We start from the raw sequence: 22,902 nt of genomic DNA, 5'->3' as shown, positions 1-22,902 counted from the left end.
AACGGAAATAAGTAAAGATTTTATAATATCAAGCGACTTTAACACTGACTGGTCGAAAAATAGTTTATACAAGCGAGAATTAGAAAAAATAACAAATGATAACGGTATAATGTAGAAAATTGACGAGAGCACTAGAAACTCTAAAACCTTGATTTATTATGTTTTAATGAATACACACAATCTGAGAGTAACAGTGCAAAAATCTTTAAAAATATTATATCATGAGTCGATAGTTATGGAAAAACCTACTCGCGAAAGTGTAATAAAACCAAAGCACAAAGTAATTGAACAATTCGACTACAACCAGCGTGAATTTAATAGAATGCTTTTAAACAAAAACCTAAAATATAGTAACGCATATGATGTAAATGAAAACACTGTTATTCTAGAAAAGTGCATACAAAATTTGGTGGTAGCTAATACGAGAATTAGAACGATTAGAAATAGCCCACGTCGCAACAAATGGTTTAACTCAACGTTAAAGAAGCTAAAAATAGATAAAATTAGAGCATACCAAGCTGAAAGAGTAATGGACGATACCAATTCATGGTTTATTTATAAAAGTGCATGTAAAACATACAAAAAAGAGATAATAAAGGCGAAAAATTAATACTTTAAGCTAAAAATTAATAGCGCAACAAATCAAAAAGAAAAGTAGAGAATACTCAAAAATTTAAAACTTAGCAAAGATGTAAACGAAATAGGCTCTATAATTTATTAAAACGAAGAAATAAGTGATACAAATGAAATAGCTGATAAGCTCAATAAATACTTCATTGAGAGCATAGAATTAATAGATCATTCAATTGATAAAGAAATATATATTAACAATATTGATCATCGTCCTAAAAACCTTTCATTTTAAAGAAATACAAATTTGCGAACTAATTGCAATTTGTAAACAACTTAAAAACAAAAAAGATTGGAATAATGTGAGCCCAAAAATGATTTTTGAGAACTGGAATGTGTTTGGGCATTTTTTAACAAAGTTAATAAATAGCTGATTAATGAGCGGAGTATTCCCAAATGAATGGAAGGACTTATTGGTAGTGCCGGTTGAAAAAATCGCTGAAACAAAAAAATTTGAAGAATTTCGTCCAATAAATACTCTTAAGATATTTGAACAAATAATGGAAAGCGTTGTGAAAAATTAACTACAAACGTACCTAGAAACTAATAATATACTGTACCTAAACCAGTCCGGATTCGTAAGAATCATTCATGCGAAAGTACAATAAACTTCGTTGTGAGTGGCAGAAGCGTTCACGAAAAACAATAATTGCAGCGCTCTTTCTTCATTTTAAAAGAGCATTTGGAACAATAGGCAGATGTATTCTTATAAAAAAGCTGTATATGTATAGAATAAGAAGAAAAGAGCTACTTTGGTTTAAGGCCTACCTTACAAATCGTAGACAGAAAAAAAAATAAAATCCCCAAATCAAGTTTTTCATATGTGAATACAGGGGTGCCCAAATGATATAGAAAAAGTGATATCAAAATCCAAAGTGGTAATGTATGCCGACGATACATTGGTATATACAGAAGCAGAAACAGTGGAAGAATGTAAACGAAAGTTAGAATGTGATGTAGATGAAATTTTGAAATGTCTTAAAATGAATAGGCTCAAATAGAATGAACAGGAAACAAAAGTAATGGTAATGAATACAAATAGCGAAATAAATTTAGTGTTAAATAATACTAGTATTGAGCAAGTAAATATTGGCAACGCGACAACAGAAAGTTTGAAATTTTACACTTGTATGTTAAACAGCCAAAATAAATAAATATACTGCGGTAAAAATAAAATACTTGTATAAAAGTTTATTCAGACTATATGTCATCATAATTGAAAACCGATTAAATTAACAAGAATAATTACTTTGTGGCACCAGCTTTAACACAAGATGGATAGCGGAGGTGGGGAGACCTGCGGGAAATGTAAAAAAAAAAGTTTACAAACAATGAATGTATTGGTTAAGAAGGGGTATGCCAAAAGTGGTTTCATTCTGCTTGTGTTTGCGTTACTACAGCTGAGTTAAAGATAATATCAAGAAATAAGAACCTCAAGTGGATGTGCGATGAGTGCAATGACCAGTATGTTAATCTGGTAGAAACTTCCGTGAAAAATCATGTGTGAGATGATGGAAACCATGAAGATAGCTGTGGAAAAAACGGTGACAAGCAAATTATCGGAATTATTAAACAAAACCAACAACAAAGATGAGTTGTAACTTATGCAAATAAGGTTAGAGGGAATAATGAAGAAGTTATTATTGTACATCCAAAAAAGCAAAGGCAAACAAGTGATATTACCAAGAAGGAATGCAAAGAAAAATTTAACCCAGCAGAAATGAAGATCGGAATTGAAAACGTCAGAAAAATTAGAAACGGTGGCATTGCATTACGTGCAAAACTAAGGAGGAAATTCAAGAAATTAGTAGTGAAGTTCGTGAAAAGATGGGAAAAAAATATGAAGCTAGGATGCCAGAATGGAAGAGGCCTAAGATAAGAATATATGGTGTTGAAGATGAAATGGAAGATGGCAAATTATTAGAGGCAATAAAAAATCAAAATCCAGAAATATTCAAGGCAGATTCAGAAGTAAGGAGAAATATGAAATTGAAGGATACATATATGGTAGTTTTGGAATGTGATCCACTAACGTTCAAAAGAATGATGGACCAGAGAAGACTGAAAATCAAGTGGCGGAGGTGCAAGGTGCAGGATTATTTGGCATTGTCACGGTGCATGAAATGTTATTCGTAGGACCATGGGAGTGAGGCATGTAAGGGTGAAAAAATATGCGTTAAATGTGGCGGAAACCACTTGGCAAAGGACTGTAAATCAGAAGTTTTGAAATGTATGAATTGCGTAAATGCAAACGGTAGGTTACATTTAAAATTGGATTATAACCATAGTGTTTTCAGCAGTGAGTGCCCTGTATACAAAAGAAAAATAAATATTAAGAGAAGAGCAGTTAGGTATAGAAGCATATAGCAACCCAAGCAAAAGAGACACTGAATTTGATAAGCGTTTAATAGTTTTAAATGTTAATGGTCTGATTGCGAAAAAAGAATTGATGTCGGTATTGCTTTTTGAAAACCGGCCAATCATTGCAATAATTGTTGGATCACACGTAACAGATGTTGATGCGGATACACTGGTAGATATTAAGGGATATTCTAGTATTAGTTGCGATTGAGATTCTGTACACACCGGAGGAATAGTAATATATGTAAATGAAGATTTTTCGTATGAGGCCTTAAAAACCCAAAGCAATCCGAAAAGATGGTGGATTTTGGCCATTAAGTTATTTTTTAAGGCAGCCGAGATAGGTACATTTGCTGGTGTTTATAAATCCCCAAGTTATAGTAAAGGTGAATTTATTGATGAGTTCTCTTTAAGCATGGAAGAGCTGTTAGATGGTAGTCGAAAAGATTGTATTATAGGAGGAGATTTTAATATTGATTGGATGAAGGAAGATGATTGTTACACCAGAAGGTTGAAGTCCTGTGTTGTGGAAATAGGTATGAAACAAATTGTATCAAATGCTACTAGGGTGCCCAGAGACAGTGAAACTCTTATTGATTGGGTCATAACTGATAATAGGTATATTGGATGCAAAGTATTGCAAGCGCCAAGGATTTCGGATCATTTTATACTGGACATTGATATTGCAGGGCTGCTAAACTGTTCTATAGAAAAACAAACGAAGTTTCTCATGAAAGGGAAAATAGATTACCAGGTAGTGTCTTTTGTAGTCCCGAATAAGTTGAGAAATGTAGAGTACCCAAGTAACGATTGTGGATCTAAATATGAAGTGTTAAAGCAAATAATTACTGAAAGTATACAGCAAGGAAGGAGACCAGATATGTGGGTTAAAAGACGGTTAAAAACTTGTGGGAAGTGGTGGGTGATGAAGTGACTAGTATTGTCCAACAGTCACTTGCACAAAATAATATGCCTAAAACCTTAAAAACATCAGTAATTGTGCCAATCGCTAAAATCAAGGGGAGTGTGAATTGTAATGATCTTAGGCCAATTAATACTCTTCCTGTGATAGAAAAGGTGATTGAAACTGTGGTGCATGAGACATTACTAAAGTACATATCAGAAAATAGATTACTTACAAAGCACCAGTCAGTTGTTAGAGAGAAACACAGTACGTACTCGCTTTACAGCTTGTTATAGAAAATTGGGTTAGAGCTATTGATAGAGGTGAAGGCGTTTTAGCAGTTTTTCTGGACTACAAAAGGGCTTTTGAAACAATAAATAGAAATTTGGTGCTGAAAAAATTAAGGGATATGTACAACATCATTGGGTTTGTTTATGAGTGGTTAGAAGACTACTTAAGTGAAAGATTGCAAACTGTGAGATTTAACAATAGAGTTTCCAATGAGTTAGAAGTAAGACATGGTGTCCCCCAAGGATGTAAATTAGGACCATTTTTGTTTATACTATATATAAACGGCAGTGTTTGGCAAGCGCTCCGGGTGTATTTCTGCCATGAAAAGCTCTCAGTGAAAACTCATCTGCCCTGCAGATGCCGTTCGGAGTCGGCATAAAACATGTAGGTCCCCTTCGGCCAATTTGTAGGGAAAATCAAGAGGAGCACGACGCAAATTGGAAGAGAAGCTCGGCCTTAGATCTCTTCGGAGGTTATCGCGCCTTACATTTTTTTTTTTATTTATATATAAACGATTTGCCAAATGTATTACATCATTGTGAAGTACATATGTTTGCAGATGATACATTGATTTATTTAAGTGGAAACTATGTACAAGAGTTGAGTGGAAAGATTAACGCGGATTTAGCTACCGTGTGCGACTGGCTATGCATGAATCAATTATGCGTTATTGTTCATAAAATAAAATGTATGGCATTGGGAAAGCGGAGCTTTAGGGAAGATATGGAAATGGGATCATCAATCATTGTGTCTACACATATGTACGTACACGCAGCGGAGGAGCAGCGTCTGTATCTTATCTGAGATATGCAATATAATTGTGGAAGTGTCGCTCCCAAAAACACGCGCACGAGCTGTGAGAGAAGCTATAAAAATTGTGCATCTGTAGTTATAGCTGAGAAACTTATAGCAGATAACCAACTAGTAGATTCTAGAACAGAACCGCCTGGAAATGTCAACGAGTAAACCGAACAGTATAAAAGGCGACGCCGGTAGAGGCGCAATAATCAGTTTTGATTAAGCACGCCATCTGTCGAGCAATAGTAGAGTAATTTTGAAGTACTTTAATAAAGACCATTTTACATTATTGAATAGTGGTGTTATTTATTCAACAGTTTAGTGATTCGAACCGTAGTAGAAGATTTGAAATAAGCGGAATTGCAGTAAATTTATTACAATTGGTGTCAGAAGAGGAATTGTTGAATAAATTCCAGAGGACAACAAGGACATGGCAAAGTTCAGTGAATTGAAGATCCAGCAACTGAAGAAGGAGTTGGAGAGCCGTGGATTGAATACAACCGGCATTAAACTCGAACTTCAGGCACGACTACGAGAGGCAATGGAAGCAGAAGGAATCTTTCATCTTGATGTCGACGAGACAACAACAAAAATTTAAGAGAAAAACGAAACATCGCAGACAGTTACGAGTACAGACTTGAACATGATATTAACTGCTCAAACATCGACAGTGGCATCCCAACTAGAATCCCAGGATAACCGTATAACATCCAAGATATAAGCATAGGAGACGTGAATGTCAGAAATGTCGACACAGATTAATTACATCGAAGATTGAAGTACAAGAAACGCGTATGTCAGAAATGTCGACACAGATTACATCCAAGATGGAAACTCAACTGGAAGAACAGAAAACATATATGGCATCCCAATGGAAGAGCAAAAGACATATATGACATCTCAGTTGGCTGAGCAGTTGAAAGCACAAGAGGCCCGCATATCCTCGCAGCTGGAAGCACAGGGGATAAGGGTACATCGAAGCTGGAGGCCTAGGATACAAAAACTTTACAGTTTGAGGAAAAAACCGAGGCCGAGATGGATGCTTTGAGAGGACGTATCGAGCAGTTGCAACTAAATCGCCCAGCAGTTTCAACGAGTAATCCAAAGGTAAAAACACCATCCTTTGACGGTTCTTTTCCTTTCCAGGTCTTTAAGCTACAATTTGAGAAGACCGCAACAGTGAACAACTGGAATGCTGAAGATAAAGTTGCTGCACTCTTCGTAGCACTGAAAGGTCCAGCTGCCAAAATCTTACAGACTATTCCAGAGTACGAACGGAACAGCTATGAAGCATTGATGGCCGCTGTCGAGAGACGTTATGGAAGCGAGCATAGAAAACAGATATTCCAAATTGAGTTGCAAAACCGTCAACAAAGAGCGAATGACGCTTTGCAGAAGTCTGCCTCGGATGTTGAAAGGTTGGCACATTTGGCAAATGCCGACGCACCCGTGGAGTACACCGAGAGGGTAAAAATCCAGAGTTTTATAAATGGCATACGGGACGTAGAAACGAAGCGAGCGACATATGCAAACCCAAAACCCACATTCGCAGAAACGGTATCCCATGCACTGACTCAAGAAATAGCGTCGCTTTTGAGTAAGCCCGCATACAAAGCTCATCGCGTGGAAGTGGAAAGGCCAGACTGGGTAGACACAATTTTGGAAGCATTGAAGGGTATGCAGCAGAAGAAAAATGATGCAGTAAAATGCTTTAATTGTGGAAAGCCAGGGCATATTGCGCGTTATTGCAACACCAACCCTAACAGTTCCAACAATGTGGGTGGTCATAAATGCAGAGCTGAAGGAGATGAGCAGATTTCCAAGACCAATGAATCGTTAAACTAAAGCGAGTCAGGCGCAAGGGGCGACAGCTGCCTCCCTCAATTGAATGCCCCATAATCTCTATCTCACAAATTGGAAGAAGGTCAAGCAATCTTACTGTCGGAGGACATGTGGATGGAAAGGAACGTTTACTACCTGTAGATACGGGTGCATCTGATTCCATCATTTGAGCGGATTTAGTCAACAAGAAGATAAGACCATTGCATGGATCAAGATTGCGTACAGCCACTGGAGAAGACAGCACGGCTCTAGGAGAAATATGATGTGAAGTCGCAATTGGGAACGTCACGGTAGTACACAATTTTATAGTGGCAGAGATTGTTGATGAAATCATAATTGGAGTGGACTTCTTAATCGACCAGGGCATCAACATCGACATGCAAAGCAAGACGATGCAATATAAGAACATGGATGTACCACATAGTTTCGGCTACGAGAGAAGCTACAGCAGTAAACGAGTGCTGGTGGAAGAGAGTCAGCAAATACCACCAAAATCCGAAGCAGTCATCTGCACAAAGTTTGATGGAGATTGTGGGACAAACAAATTGTGGGTTGTCGAAGCAGCAAACAAATCAGCACTGAACATACTTGTAGGAAAAACCTTGGCTATGACAAAACAAGATGGACGTATTCCGGTAAGAGTACTCAATGAGTTCAAGTCACCATTCAAACTGACCAAAGGAGCTATTTTGGGAAGACGCCAAGAGGCTGAAGTAGTTATTAACTGTGTGTAATACTGATCTTTCAAATGACATCACGGCATGGACGCAGGGGCTAGAGCAAGCCTATCAGAGTAAGGCAAAACAACTGCTCCTAAAGTACGCGAACATATTTGACCAGGATGGTTCCAAATCAGGCCGCATCAACGTTGTGAAACATCACTGTTCCACTGGCGAAGTGGGAAGTTGTGAGCGAAATCATACAAGAAATGAGCGACAGCGGCGTCATCGAACCATCAGCTAGTCCATGGAGCTCACCGGTAGTACTATCGTCCATATCATCCATATCATTGCATTTCATTGTTAGTAATTGACAACTTACTAACAATTGACAAGCAATGCTCTTACGCTCAAATTTTTGTGCTAATGCATCAAACATGTCTTTCGCATACGCCTTGTCTTTTATGTTCTCTAATTGACAATCGTGTATGCTACGAACAATAAAATTCTTGCATTACTTTTCTTCTCTTCTAATTCTTAGTTGATCCTCTGCCTCGGCTACACCATCCAAGTGACCCTCCAAACTTGTATTGATGTACGACCCCAATTCTTTTCCTCTAAGGCAATTTCAATCCTGAATCGCCAATTATTAAAACTGGTTCCATCCAATAACGTAATCCCCGTTTTCTGCTGCAGGACGTCATTCATTATAGCGCAATTTATTTTAATCAATTAATATAATCCAATTTAATTGATTTTCAATATCGCTGGGCCCATATCCTGATAAATGTGATGGTGAATCAAAAGAAAAACGTGAGTACTTAAAAAAATAAGCTTGCTGTTTATATATGTCTGGCAAAAGCGCTAATAACTCAGGAAAAATAAAGTCAAAACGATCTTTAAGCGCTGCTTGGCAATGCTCATAATAGGGTTGGGTCTTCAAGACACCTTCACGAAACTTTTGTGATATGTAACGAAATTCTACCATTGCTTCAGGCGTGTTTAAGGCATATTGAAAAAGCGAAACGAGTTACTGCAATGATAGATAATATATGCACATTTTTATATACCTAAAGCGTATAATGTAGAATGTGTTTTAATATTACCTGATTTCTTGAAGTTACATGTTGGATGTATGTATGAATGAGTGCGGGTAATACTATACCGCTCCCCAAATGGATTTGTAAACGTTAGATAATTGGGATACTTTGCTATAGAACTTGCCATAACGTTGGTTGACGGAAGATGACAGAGATAGCTTTTTTTCTAACTATACTTTCACATTTTGTTGAATTATTATTACCGTAATTATTGTTGCTTTTGGTTTCTTTATTCCTATCATTTACCAATTGCTGCTGTTAAATGATTTTATCTATATTTGATTTTCCTTTTTATCTTTTGGTTTTTCCTCTCTTTTTGTTTGGTGTGATTTTGATCTGCAATATTTGCATTTGTTTTGCCCTTTGCTGTTGCCAGTTGTTTTTATTCGTTGCATTCGTGTTTTGTTTTTTTCTGTTGCCAATATTGGTGGTTGTGCCACCTTTGCTTTGCGATTCTCCAATTCACGCAGTTCTTTCTCTGACTGATTTTGTCCCTTTGCCCAATTTTGGGAAAATTCATCGTGGTGGTTTGCGTTTGCCGCCCCCCACCACTCAATGGAGGAAAATCTTGCTGTTCGGCCGGGGTGCGTCTAAGTGAGGTAGGTGGGCGCACCGGGGTCGATCTCAGTAGGAATATACGTATGGAATAGACAAATAAGCAAAATAGACGAGATTTCTCGTTATAATAGCTGTTATTTTATTGGTAGATATTACAATAAATTGATTATAATATTACCTGACTGTAGTGTCGAAAAACGGCAGAGATCGCTGGCGGCAGATGTGAGCTGTACGGCTGTTGAAAATCAAGAGGCCGGTTGTATAGCAAGCTACAACCGTTGACCAGCAAAATCCTCCGTTTTGAAGGGGAAAGGCACCCACACATCAACCCCGACATGCATATGCATGAGTGCTGACAAAAAGCACACATACACGTGCATGTACATGCATGCACATGCATGAGGGTGATGGTGTGGGTGGTTATAAATTAATTCGAGTATCGAGTATCGATTTGCAGAGTTGCATTGGGGGGGTCGCAATCATATGCGGAAAAGTTAGGCATCCTGCTTAAACATGCCGGCTACCCTTGCGATACGCAACATCGTTTTCCGCCAATGACCTCGGCTTAAACGAGAAAAATTAATATAATACTTACACACTAAACTTAATCTAAATGAGGGTTTCTTCTGCGACGCAAAATGGCCGGGAATCCTTTCCGACTTGCTTAGCATGCCACCTGAGCTCAGATGAAAAAATTAGCGGTTATGAACAGTTAGAAGTGAATATTTCTTGCCATTGGTTTATACGTAACTCTAATCTATAGAAGTTCAGAAAGTGATATATGTATAATCGATGGCCAGTAAGGCTGGACGAAGAGGCCGAGGTCTCCGTTCCAGAATGGCACCATTTTTTTGTTATTCTTTGTTTCTTTTTTGTTCCGGATGGAGAGGCCGAGGTCTCCGTTCCAGATTTGCAGTTTTTTTGGTTGGACGAAGAGTCCGAAGTCTCCGTTCCAGCGTCTAATGTATCGTGTCGCTCTCGGGGCGACTGCCTGTTTTGTTGTAGGAGATGTGGCATCTTTTTAGGTACCAGGGCGAGTGACCGTGAGGTTGGTTGGGTGAAACGGAGGTATTTTATTACAAAACGTATGTTAAAAGAGATGATAAAGCAAGTTTAAGCGGAGCGTAGAGGCCGACGAAATTATGCATTTAATTTTGTGCGATGAATGTAAAGAGGCCTTTACTCGCTGCCGTGGAACATTCTTTGTGTTGATTTGGGCCATGTTGGGTGAGCAACCCAAATTGTGGGGTGTTTGTTGATTTCAACACAACCCTGGCGGGAATAGCCTATACTATCGAGATTGGCAAATTGTAGAGCTATCAGCTGATAACTCTTCAACTTATTGTAGCGAGACAGCTGTGCGGTGCTGCCAATTTGGCAGCGTAACGATACCTAATGGTCATGTCGCGAAAGTGTTTGCGGACATTCCCGTTTGAGTTCTGACGCGACCTGACTTCTGAAATGTTTCGTTTTTTTTTTGGGTTTTTCTCATAAAGTTCATTTGGTTGAATTATTATTTCATAAAAGTTTGTGAACTTTCCTTTAGTTATTTTTGTTAATCTTGAAAATTGTATCATAATCTCCAACTAGCTTTTTCGCTGTGAAGTTTAGGCTAATAACTTGACAGGTCTCCTTCGAAAGTTATTTCTTCGTAGTTTAGGAGAAAGTCTTAAGCTAAGTTGGAGTTAAGAAGAGGGCTTCACTATGGAAAGTGAGTTACGTTTTCTTTTCTCATATTTTGTTTTGTGAAATGCAGCTTGTCGTCGACCGCTGTTCATGTGATCAGCGCTTTTGGTTTTACTCATTTGCTGTTGTTTGTCTAGCAGCATTGTATTTTGGTGTTGTTATACTCGCTGATTCTGTGCACATAACCGGCATTTGTAGCGTGACAAGCGAAGTGGCAAGTTTCACCCAAGGAGAAAAAACATGTGAGTATATGGGTTGTAGTCCTTTTTTTGGTTATGGGATCATCTGCCATAATATAATGATACCACTTTCTTTCGTTTTCGTTTCAGGGCATCGTTAGAAGTTCGTCCCAATCTTCGCATTACATTCTTGAATGTGCCGCGGAACTACAACCGCATAATATTGAAGGTGCGGTATTATGACTAGGGACCCGTTTTTATAGGGGTTATGAGGGGGTCTTTTGGGTGCACGCAGACTCCGCGGGCGGCCAGGAATTTGTGTGCCGGGTGTGTGGGCACACGCTCAGCTGTTTTACCACATTGAAGGCCCCCCTTAATCTCCACGTGGGTTTCGCACCTTATAAGTGCAGCTGCGGGAAGCGATACCCCTCGGCTTCCTCGATGGGATTGCATCGCCAGCGAAAGCATAGCTCGCATTAAGCGGGATTACGTCGGTCTCTGCCTTGTCACTGTGTGTAAATATATTTCATAACAAATAAATTGTAATTTTTGGACGGTGAATGGACAAAGTTTTTTTTCTCTTTTTTTTGTCTTTTATTTTTGTCCTTCCTCCCATCTTTACGCCTTTGGTTGTTTGTTTTTTTTTTTTTTTTTTTTTTGTGTCCCGAACCATAGTTTTTATGCAACACATTGTCAAATAAAACAAAATTTTCATTTGTCGCAAAAAAAGTAAAGTTGTTCGGGTCCTAACACTCGAGTTTGTTGGATCCCGCGGATCCGATTTGTGATCTCATGGGGTCGCGCGCAATGTGTTTACGGCGTAAGGAAAGACAAAAGCAAATGTCATCGAGTGGCAACCTTGATTTGTTCATTCAAAATGTAATTCATTCATGGAAATGAGTGTAGAGATATTTTTGAATGAATTTTCATTACAAAGAAGAAAACGTGTGCTGGGTAAGTATGCCAGTATCGTTCCTTTTTGATAATTTTATAAATTGGCTAATTTCTTACTCTTTTGTTTCATTTCAGCCCACAGATTTAAAGGATATGATCTTTGGAACAGGTAGTAGCCGGTCGTAAAGCAGAATATACCAAGAGTATGGGAAAGAACTTTTGCTATCGCACACAATTGCTTTCATTCAGCGATAGTAAAAATATTAGATTAAAACAGGCTGATGAAGAAACTCAGAGAAACATTGTCACCAAGATGGCATCCAGACGCCACCTCGTACACATATGCCCAGTATTGGGATTTGTGTACACCCTCTGAGTAAGCCTGGGCAAATTTACTGTCATGATTCAGTGCGGTGATGGCGCATGCAAATTGTGGCATTGGATGTAATGTGGTGGGCATGTTATTCAACATCGTCACTACATGTTGTGGCAGTGCAGTGCGTTTTACTTGCGCACTGGTTGACACTTCACCAGTAAGCAACAACCAGAAGAGACCTTCAGGTAATGGCTCATTACGGCCATCAGCTTTGGGCAATACCTCTTGACATGCGGGAATGGAGAGACCACGGAAACGAATACCTTCATCGGCGTCCAATACAGATGTTTCGCAGACGAGACCCTTAATACCACGCATACCACCATACATAATATCGATGGTAGTTTCACCAGTTTTGGTCGCGCCATATTGCTTGCGGAAATTTTTTACACGCTCCTGTTCAGCTGGAATTTTGGAAGCTAACACATCACGTAGGCTGGCATCGGCAGAAATGAAACGCGTCAAAAGGCCACTTAATTTCTGCGCCTCGGGCTGCTTACGCGTTGAGATACGATACATCGACATTGTTCACGTTCAATTAAAAAATGCGTCAGCAGCGGCGTGTAAATCTTAACTGGCCTTGTAATGGAACGGTCTATTTTTGAAGACCGGAGCGACTACTCGGTTCGACCAAGCGACGACTGACTAGGAAAAAGAACAAACCGCTTTTGTGTTATTAGCGGTCACTATCATAGTGTACCTATACAAGTGTGTCGACAATATTTTAGTCTTCGTTGGGACAAACTAATGACTGCTCCGAAATGCCCATAATCTGCTGCAGAATTTCACCAATATCCTTTTGCTTACGCACCTCATTTTCATTCCCAGCGTTTTGGACATTATCCTGACCTGGCATACCGTACGCCTGCGGGGCCATCATACCACCTGCATGTGCCATAATACGGTTGGGGTCTTCCATGATGTTAAAAGTGACGACTTATAAATCTCGAATGTAAAACACACTGTATTCCTAAATTTACTGTGAAAAATTAAACAAGAACACACACCACATGTGATGTGACCCTTTCCTGTGAGCATGGCTGCCTAAAAGCCCATAAGGTTGTATTGTCTGCGTGCTCGTCATATTTACAAAAACTTCTTTTCGAAAATACCTGCAAGCATCCAATCATCATACAACCTGGCGACATAATATTTACAGATCTAAAAACCATAATTGATTTTGTTTATCGTGGCGAATATTGATGTCACTGACTCTGAATTGCAGGGTTTGTTACGTACTGCCGAGCGATTGAAAATAAACCGACTTTGTGACACGGCAGAGAATACAAACGATTTGAACGACGCCGCTACTGCAGCAATCACAGTATCTATCAGAAAAGATTCAACAAGCCGGAGTCAGCAATGTCATCAACACTACTGTGCCGGTCGGTCAGACATCGCCTGGTATTCAATAACAACAACGATCCGATTAGAGTACGGAAGAGTTTCGCTATCAGTAAGAAGCGCGCTTAATAGAAGCACACACATAGCGGTGGGTTTGAGATTTCAGCAATTGAAGAAGCTATGGCGACTTTACCTGTTTCTATTGGTTTTGCATTTTTTTCAGGTTTGTTCTAAGCATAAATTTATATATATACAAGGATATGATGCGGAAGCAGTCCATCCGAAACCGCAACCCCACCGCCGCGCACTCTTGCATCCGAGGAATATAGTGGCGCCTTATTTTGGTAAAGGCGATATATTTGGAAATATGACTGCAGATGATTACAGCATAAATCTGTTCCAGCCCATTGACGGCGAAGGTGCTGAGGGACGTCCAGTGGTGGTATCAGCTCGCGGAAGCTGCCGCAACGATTTTTTAGCCTAACGGCTTTGGTATATTGGCCGGGGACCGCATACTTTTGAATCGCGCGTTGAAAGATTACAGAATAGGAGAACGTCGTGACAAGAAATATGTCATCACGGAAATGTCCACAACACGGGAATTATAGCCTTCCATAATGAGGCGTGGTCGGTATTGTTGCGCACAATTATTTGGGCTGAACCAGGCACAAATAGCCAACACGCTTTTTACCAACTAATTCCTCCGGGTACAAGATTAATACCATGCGATTTTATTGCACCAGCCCAAACACATAACCCCATCGGTGGTGGTACTCATCATCAAATTTTACTAGCCAACCTTTTAACGCAAACAGGGGCGTTAATGCAAAGGTTAAGACACGTAAGTAGTTTCCTATTTCCATACAGTGCTAAATGAAAATTGAGAATTTGTTTTCATGTAGGTTGACGAGGCGGTGCAGCAGCATAATTACCGGCGCCTCGCCGGCTTCTGAGATGGAGGAGCATAGCAAAACGAGCTTCAGGGTTGCACGATTTCAGCCTGATGAGAGGTTAACCGGCTGGAATTAGGATATATACCATATATTGCCTGTAAGTCACTTTAAATGTCTCACTTATGTTTCTAATAGATTTAGCGTATTATGTTTGTATCGATATATATTTTCGTGAATATAATGGCTTGCCGTTCCTAAAAGAAAACGCCGGGTGCGATAGAGTAACTTTTTGTTGTTAAGTTCTGAATTTCGATTTGAGAGAGTCCCCTGGTAGGTACAGATAGGAAAGTAGATGCTTCGATGCTAAGAGCAAACATTATATGTAGGTTGGTAGGTAGTTGATAGTACAAAACCAAATAACTAATAGTGTGAATAAGGCACAATTATATGAATAAACCATTAATATGAAAGGTACATGACCCAACCATGATCACAGAGTGGTGTAGCTATTATCGACTTTGAGCCTAGTGTATCGACTAATCTCATTGAAGGACGAAGACGTGTATCAATGTGCTGAATTCGCAAAGCCTTTCGCTAGCTCAAAAATCTTTGAGGTTGACGACATTCTTCACGCGAAAGCGACCGCCTATGGGGGGATTGACGCCATATGACCGTGCAAGATAGTGTCGCACGGCACTGCGGCTTCGTTTTAGTGAGTTTGCACTCAGCATTTAGGTATTTGAGTTTCCCTATGCTGATCAAAAACTGAATCTGGTTATTCCATCACCGTTGGATTCATAGACGAATCAAATGTGTCTACCTTTGGTGATCCAAATGGATAATCGTTTTTAATTCGCTTTTCTATACTCGTTGACGGAAGAAGAATTTTATACTCGTTAAAATTTTTTTTGGGGGTGTATTTGTACTCTGTGGCAGATAGTGGATCTGTGTTAGGATTGTCATGGCCTCGTTCGGGATGAACGAAAGCTGGGTTATGGGGTTTGTTGGCCTCGGGCATTTGGCCGAGTGCGTAGGTGTTCTGTGATCCTCGCTCTGGGTGAGCGAGTGAACTTGGGTTGATTTGCTGGGAATTAAGAAAGATAATGGGCTGAAAGCATTTAGGTTCTGTGGCAGATCGGTTCGCCCTTCTGCGGTAGGCTTTTATGATGTCCTCGTTATGGGATAACGAGTGAATGGGAGGGTTTCTGGTGTCCTCACTCGGGGCGAGCGAGTGAATTTGGGGATTTTCTGGCGTCCTCGCTCTGGGTGAGCGAGTGACTTGTGGGGTTTTCTGTTCAGGGAGCCCCCGGCTAGTATTGTTAAAGAATATAGAAAAAAATGTTTTTTTTTTTGTTTGCGAACTTTTGGTAAGCTCTCCTGCGTCTTCGTGCGTCTCGCTCCCTTTCCCCATTGCCCACCAGTAGTCAGGTTTAGGATTCCCCCAGGTAGACTCGGCACGAGACCGGGGGTAGAGAATAAAATAAAGAAGGTGTAGGATCGCCCTCCGGTAGACTCGCACCATCACGAGACCGGGGGGTTGATTATAATTAGGGCCTCTGGAGAGATACAAGCTTAGGGATAGCGGGGCATCACGGCGCGTGGTTGAACGCGTCTTTATGTCCCGCGCTCGCTTTCCCCTTTGCCATCGCGTAGTACATTTCAGGATTCCCCTCCGGTAGACTCGCACCATCACGAGACCGGGGGGTTGATTATAATATATGGCTCGGGAGAAATGCAGGCTTAGGGATAGAGAGACACGAGGACGCGGGTTCCTTAATATGCTTTCTATGCTATCACCAACCGTGGGCCTCTGATTTTAGGTAGTCGGGGGAAATAAAATTTTGGGTTTTGGGGTTTTGTAAGGCGGAATTTGGCCCCTTAAATTTAATCTTCCTTGTCGTGGGACGGAAGGAGTACCATTTTCGTAATTGGTCTAGTTATTTGTCCCTTGGTCGTATGAACGTCAACAACACGCACACGGTTATCAGAGCCTGGGTGTGTGTTGACGATTCTCCCCATTCTCCACTCGTTGGGTTGGGGGTTGTCCTTTTTAATAACAACTAGGTCTCCGGGTCTTAGATTAGATTGTGGATGTTTCCACTTGTATCTATTCTGGATCTCGGTGAGATATTCGGTTTTCCATCGCTTGCAGAAAGTGTGATGGAGGGCTTTGAGCTTCTGCCACCGATTGATCATCGAGGCAGGGCTCTCACTAGCATCCGGCTCTGGCGGAGCCAGTGAGGAAATGGCCTGGGGTAAGTGGCTCTAGGTCCGTTGGGTCATTGGATGCCGGGCTGAGCGGTCGCGAGTTCAGGCATGCCTCGATGCGGCACAAGAATGGAATTCCTCGAAGGTGAATTTGTGTGGTGAGGCTATCTTTTTGAAATGGCTTTTGAAGCTTTTCACTCCAGCCTCCCACAGACCTCCCATATGGGGAGCGCCCGCAGGGATGAAATGCCACGTGAGTGACTGGTGGCTGTACTTTGAGACAGCGTTCTCTCGCGCTTGTGAGATGAAGGTCTTGAATTCTGATCGTAGGGATCGTGACGCTCCAACAAAGTTCGTACCATTGTCGGAGTACATATTTTTCGGGCATCCGCGCCTAGATATGAAACGGGCAAATGCCGCTAGAAATGATGGTGTTCTGAGGTCAGTGGTGGCCTCCAGATGAATTGCTCGTGTGGAAAAACACACGAACAGGCAAACATAGCCTTTGGATAGTCGACACCCTCTGCCGCGGTAACTTTTAATGTCGAAGGGTCCGGCGAAGTCGACTCCAGTTTTCGTGAATGCACGGCTGAATGTCGTGCGTTCGCGAGGGAGAATACCCATAAGTTGGGTCTGAGCACGCTTTCGGTGTATAGTGAAAACTTTGCAATTGTGAATTGTTGCCCTAATCATGGTTTTGGTGTTAGGTATCCAATATTGGGTGCGTATCAGACGTAACATGAGTTGGTTTTCCCCATGCAGACTTTGTTGATGAAACATTAGGACTGTCAGACGGGATAACCGGCAGTTGTATGGGAGGAGGATTGGGTGGCGTTCATTGAAAGCTAAGTCCTTTGACGCCCCGAGTCGCCCTCCTACCCGAACGATGCCATCTTGGTCTAAGTAGGGATTAAGTGAGAGTATTGCACTTTTCCCTGCAATTGGTTTTCCGGCCTTTAGATCATTATATTCGGAACTATAATGTTGTTTCTGATAGATTTTAATTAAAAGTCGTGTAGTGGCCTTAACTTCATCAGGGGTATTAAGTGCGACATGACACGGAATGAATTTTTTGTTTCGGGGTGAGTTCTTCGGTAGAACCTCATAACGTATGAGAGTACCCGTAAAGCCCTAGGTAGGTCTGAAAAACGTTGGAGAACTTCGGTAGTATTTACTGTTGTTGTTGCGCAGGTCTTCGCCCTCTTTTCCTCTACGGAGGTGATGTAGTCACTTTCTTGTGCTGGCCATTGGGAAGTGTCTTCTTGCAGCCACGAAGGTCCCTGCCACCACAACGAATTGTTGACCAATTCAGACGCAGGTAAACTTCTGCTACCTAAATATGCTGGGTTTGATTCTGAACTTACGTGCAACCAGTCCTTATTTCCGACATGTCGATGATCTTGGTGATCCGATGTGCGACGAAAGTGGACCAGGAACAAAGCGGTTTCCTTATCCATGCGAGAACGATCGTTGAATCCGTCCAAAGGTGAACTCTCGCTGGTCACAATTTAAGGTTTCTGAAAATGGATTCGGTGATTTCCGCTAAGAGCACGGCTCCGCAAAGTTCCAATCGTGGAAGAGAAAGAGTTTTCACTGGAGCTACTCAGGTTTTGGCTAGAAGCAGGTTTGTTTAGATGTCATTATCCGTTTTCACGCGCATGTAAACGGCTGCTGCATAAGCCTTCTCGGATGCGTCACAAAATCCATGGATCTCGATGTCGGTTCCTGCTCGAAGGACCAAATGTTGGGCCGGGGTGCGTCTAATCCTGGAGGTAGGTGGGCGCACCGGGGTCGATCTCAGTGGGAATATGCGTATGGAATAGAAAAATAAGCAAAATAGACGAGATTTCTCGTTATAATAGCTGTGATTTTATTGGTAGGTATTAAAATAAATTGATTATAATATTACCTGACTGTAGTGTTGAAAAAGGGCAGAGATCGCTGGCGGCAGATGTGAGCTGTACGGCTGTTGAAAATCAAGAGGCTATACAACCGCAAGCTACAACCGTTGACCCGCAAAATCCTCCGTTTTGGAAGGGAAAGGCACCCACACATCAACCCCGACATGCATATGCATGTGTGCTGACAAAAAGCACACATACACGTGCATGTACATGCATGCACATGCATGAGGGTGATGGTGTGGGTGGTTATAAATTAATTCGAGTATCGAGTATCGATTTGCAGAGTTGCATTGGGGGGTCGCAATCATATGCGGAAAAGTTAGGCATCCTGCCTAAACACTTGCGCTGTTAATTTTGGCGCATTAGCTTGATCTGCAGCTTTTCTATTTTTAGCTTCAAGTTCTTCTTTTTGTACGATTTGCAGCTTTTGGAAATTGCTTTGATTCGCTACCGACACATAGCCATTGAGGAGCTTGCGTGTTTAACAGCTATATTTGTCAAGGGAATATGTGTACCAGATGGCAGCATATCTTCATCTACTGGTGTACGTGGTGTTGCAACCTTTCTTGATTTTCCCGTTGTTGGTGAAGCTGAGAAATCCATAGCTTTGGATTTCTTTGCTACCGCTTCACTATTTTGATGTGTATTACTTGATGTTGGTCGGTTAGATACATGAAGTACCATACCGGATGAGGCAGCGTTTGGTCCTGTGCTATTCCCAGCATTGCGGTTGTGCGAATGATAGCGCCTGTTGAAACAGCTGGCGCTTTTCATAACATCGCAGTGATATAGGCGGTGCTGGCTGTTCGTTTTTGTATTTGTATTTGTATTTAATAGGCAATTCATCCCAGCACAACAGTTTGGCAAAAAATATTTTATAGGGCTAGTCGGTAAAAGGCATAAAATAGGAACAATTTAAACTTTAAACTTGAAACTTAAAGCTAATGGCTATGGCTGAGAAAAGGTTACAATAAATTGTTTATTTAAAAAAAAAAATAAAAAAACAAACGAATGATAGAGTACATTTGCTTAGAAGAAATCAGTATTTTAATTGTCTAGGTTATTATAGAAACTTGTTTATTCTTTATTGAAGAGCAGAGCATTGCTTATAAGCCTAAGTCTAGAAGGGAGCGAGTTCCAAAGACGTATGTAAGTAACGAAGAACTGGCGATCAGATATTTGCATTCGATGTCTGAAGTGGGTAAGGAGAACAGATCTAGACGACTGGAGAAAAGTTAGCCTCCGATACAGATAGTCAGGTTCCTTCATATATATTAATTTGTGTAGCGTAGTGAGCGTTTTAAGTTTAATAAGATTATCGAAAGAAATGTTTAGCAACCTGTCAGCATGATGAGAGACGTGGTCAAGTCTTTTCAACCCATAGACGCAATGTTGTTATAAACAACATTAAGTTTCCTATTACATACATAGTCACAATTAGAGTAAATCTCACAACCATAAGGGAGCGTAGGTATTAAGTACGCTTTTGCTATTAGTAGACGAATATGTAACGGAGTAAAATATTGTGTAAACCAGAGTGTAGGAAGCATCCCATACACTTTTCCCACTGTGCGGAAGATGTGATCTTTGTAATGTTATTGCATAATTTCACAAATTTTTTTTTCATGGTGATTATATTCTCGTTTTTCTCCACACTAGTGCGTATCCATTGTTGCCATGTCAACGCTTTTTGTGGGTATAAAGTTACGAGATGAAAGCTGACATTAAAGGGGTATGTCGTCTGTCTACATAAGATTATTTAAGATTTTGATCCTTGGGAGCGAGGTCTTTCGGAGCCCGTCTTTGCGGCTAACAATCAGTGGTTGGTGGGTTCGCGACCTCTTCCTTAAGACCTCAGTCATTACATTGCTATTACAGAGCCCCTATTTTTTTTTTTTTTTTGATTATTACAAAAATTATTTGATGCCCGTGGATAATGTAGTGGAAAAGATCTAATGAAAAGGGTGGATGGTGTGATGGATTGGAATCAGATCAACTGAAAATACGGAAACTAAATATGTTCATACACGGAAAGCTGCACTGGTGTAATTGCGCTCGCGCTTCCATGCCCTCCCAGCCTTGGCCTTTAAGCGCCTAAAATGTATGTTTATAAGGCCCCTTGGATCGACTTACCCTTTCACATTATTACCGGGAAAACATTTGTTCCTAAATTAGCACTCCATGATTTTCATTTTTAGAGTTTAATGTTTAAATTCAATATGAACTGAATTTACAGAAGAGATCGCAACAAAAATGAAAACAACAATGTTGAGAAGATTAGTGGGGAACAAGTGGGTGAAGATTTCCATACATATATGTTTGTAACACAGTCTAAAATTTTACTGTTTTTAGGTACAGATTAAATTATTTAAGGTAAGTATTGATTGTTACGGTAAGTATTAATCGAAAGATTATCCAAATAGAATTTAAGTTTATTATAAGTTTCTCGAGCGCAACCTTATATATGCTATTTAAGCAGAAATAGTAATTTATGGTATTCAACGGCGAACATCATGGCCAGGAGAATTTGATTATCGGATCACGTTTTTCCAATTACCCGATGTTTTCTTTTAATGAAAAAATAGATATGAGCCCTTCTAAAACTTATCCTGATCGGTTTTCAAACTTTTCATAGCGGGTGTTGAAGATGAGGATGCAAAATCCTTGGGTTTATGCCGGTTGTGGTTCCATATCATCATAGAATTGAAAGTTGCTTCCAAAAATTTTCGACAGAATTATTAAAGTTGCAAAACACGGTGATGCTTTCTTCCGATTATTTTTCACTACAACTTTTTAGTGGTTAAAATAATTGATGTTTTTTCAATACTGAAGCGCGGTTTGAAACTAAAAACTTTACATTGACTTTATGTTAATTAACACGTTTTCACCACACATCCGATCTCCTTGCTGGTCCAATTGGAAAAGAAAGAGGCTGCACATTCTGATTGACAGCTCACTCTACTTCATATCTAAACCACATATCCGCCATATGGTAATGACATTTGGTGTGTACCAATTGGAAAATTGTAGTAGATTCCATTTATGCTTTCTGTATAAGGTAGGTTCAACACAAACCACGAAGCGTAAACGAACATTTAACTTCAAACTACCTCAATTCTCCAAAGCATTCATTACAAACTGGATAATGAGAGATTTTTAATAGGAGCATTAGACTGAAAATAGAATGCTAACTGCGTATATCCTTAGCATGAAATGTACCTATTTGCCTACCTTGAAGATCTTCTAACAAATAGTAAGCATTGCCGATTTTTTCTTTGATTCTCGCTTTTAGAAAAGATGGACTGAGTTTAGCGCTGATATTTTTCTCGAAATTGCTCTGAGCGCAGATTATATTGTCTGCTGTTTTGCTCGTAAGCTTTGGTCAAATTTTGTCTTAATTTCTTCCTGGTTAAGGCAAGCTCGTCATCGCGTGACAATCTAACAGTTGGATCATCTAAGCTGAAGGTTTCTTAGAAGTTCATATGATGACCCGTGGGTTATCATATCGAAACCAAATACAGCATGATATGGAGAACAGCTCAATGCTTGGTGAAGAGAGTTCCTAAGTGCACAACTGATGAAATTTATATTTACATCCCATTCAAGATATCACTTTTCATATATGCTCTTATGGCGGCTATCAAAGAACGATTCACACGCCCCGAAGCGTTTGATTGCGGTGAATACAAAGCAGTAAAAACATGTTTTATCCCGTATTCTGTTAGAAAAGCTTCAAAATCATTAGCTTTAAATTGGGAGCCATTATCACTCACGATAACTTCAAGCACGCCGTATACTAGAAAAATTTGGTTTTTCAGAAATTGAACTATTAATGCCGTGGAAAACTTTTTTAGTGGACAAAGCCAATGAAACTTTGACATATGATCCATTACGATAGGCAATCCTATATGACGGGACTTACTCCTAGGGTAAGGCCCTAAAATATCTACATATAGCCTTTGAAAAGGCCTATCGGAAATCGCTTGATTACCCATTGGCGGTCGTAAAGTCGCGTTTGGCGCTTTCGTCATTTTGCAAGTATCACATTTTTTTACATATTCTTTGACATCTTTTACCATTCCTGGCCAATAAAAATTCCTACGAAGTAAATCTAAAGTATTAGCGATTCCACCATGAGCTGCAATCATGTCATCATGTGCCTGAGATAGTAAATCTCGGCGCAGTTCTAGAGGAATCCAAAGCTTCCACGCATCTTGTTCCGTTTCCTCGTTACCGTCATAATGCTGAGTCCGAATATAAACATATTTGTCAACA

Source organism: Eurosta solidaginis, chromosome 1 (genome assembly GCF_040869045.1).
Source record: "Eurosta solidaginis isolate ZX-2024a chromosome 1, ASM4086904v1, whole genome shotgun sequence".
Classification (NCBI taxonomy): Eukaryota; Metazoa; Arthropoda; class Insecta; order Diptera; family Tephritidae; genus Eurosta; species Eurosta solidaginis.
This window is presented reverse-complemented; position numbering follows the sequence as displayed.